Below are 1,592 nucleotides of genomic sequence, written 5' to 3'. Positions count from 1 at the left end.
AAGTTGAGAAATGACATCACGTCATTCATTCAAGAAGAGTCAGAATCTTTGTATGAGGCTTGGGAGAGATACAAAGAATTACTGAGAAGGTGTCCACATCATGGGTTGCCAGTTTGGATGCAAGTCCAAACATTTTATAATGGATTAACGGTGAATGTGCAAACTATGGTGGATGCAGCCTCAGGAGGAGTATTACAGAATAAGACTCCAGAAGAAGCTCACAAGTTGCTTGAGGTTCTAGCAAGCAACAACTATCAAAGACATAATGAGAGGGTGCAACCGAAGAAATCTATGGGTCTTTATGAAGTTGATGCATATACAGCCATTTCAGCCCAACTGACAGCACTTCAAAAATAGTTGGGAAGTATGCAGGTAAATTCCATTCAAGCTCCTCAACTAACTTGTGATTTTTGTGCAGGTAATCAAGTGAGCAGTGAATGTCAAGTAGGGAACACTTTTGCCTTAGCATCATCATCATCGGAGCAAGTTAACTACTTGGCTGGAAATCAAAGGCAACCGAACAATCCGTACTCCAACACATATAATCCTGGTTGGAGGAATCACTCGAACCTGTCTTGGGGCAATCAAAACCAACAGAATCAGCAAAACAATCAATGGAATCAAAGGGCATTGCCAAACAACAAAATAGGGGTGAACAACCAACAAAGAGACCCAAGAGTGACAAAATTGGAGGACATGTTTGGGAAGTTCATGCAAGAGACCACAGGTTTTATGAATGAGACGAGAACTAATTTCAGAAATCAAGGGGCATCCATTCGTAACTTGGAGGTACAGATGGGGCAATTAGCTGAAAAGCTAAATGAGAGATCACAGGGGTCTTTACCAAGTAACACAGTGACTAACCCATGTGAGCAAGTGAATGCAATAACGTTGAGAAATGGGACAGTTTTAGAAGAGGTGGAATAATAAAGAGAAGAGGAAAGTCCATCGAAGAAAAAAGAAGAATATGATGAGGAAGTTCATGAAGAAATCATTGTTGAAGAGAAACACCCAGCCCTAGGAAAGATGAGCAGAAGTAGGAAGAGGGGAAAAGAAAAGGAAAGAGAAATTGCCTTTCCCCGAGATACCACCAGAGTTGGCACATCACACACCACCCGTGCCTTTTCCTCAAAGACTCAGAAAAGGAAATCAGGATAAGTAGTTCATTAAATTTCTTGATGTTTTTAAGAAACTGCATATTAACATTCCTTTTGCAGATGCATTGCAACAGATGCTGAGTTACACGAAATTTCTCAAGGAGATCTTATCAAACAAGAGGAAGTTAGAAGATGAGGAAACGGTGATGCTCACGGAGGAGTGCAGCACCATTCTCCAGAAGAAACTGCCACCAAAACTTAAAAATCTAGGGAGTTTTACTATTCCTTGTAGTTTATGAGATATTACCTTTGATTGAGTTTTATGTGACCTAGGTGCCAACATTAACGTTATACCTTTTTATGTTTTCAAGAGATTGGGAATTGGTGAAGTGAAGCCAACGACCATGTCGTTGCAACTTGCAAATAGGTCCATAAAACATCTGAGGGCGATAGTGGAAGATGTGTTTGTGAAAGTGGATAAGATAATCTTTCCAG

General features: G+C 40.4%; 1 non-coding gene across 1 annotated transcript; it reads right to left on the bottom strand.

Moving 5' to 3' along the window:
- LOC116119251 lies at positions 1–107 on the bottom strand. The gene has a single exon (XR_004126352.1). It is a non-coding gene; the product is annotated as a small nucleolar RNA R71 (small nucleolar RNA).
- Positions 108–1,592: the final 1,485 nt, after the last annotated feature.

This window comes from Pistacia vera, unplaced genomic scaffold (genome assembly GCF_008641045.1).
Source record: "Pistacia vera cultivar Batoury unplaced genomic scaffold, PisVer_v2 Contig878, whole genome shotgun sequence".
Classification (NCBI taxonomy): domain Eukaryota; kingdom Viridiplantae; phylum Streptophyta; class Magnoliopsida; order Sapindales; family Anacardiaceae; genus Pistacia; species Pistacia vera.
This window is presented reverse-complemented; position numbering and strand designations above follow the sequence as displayed.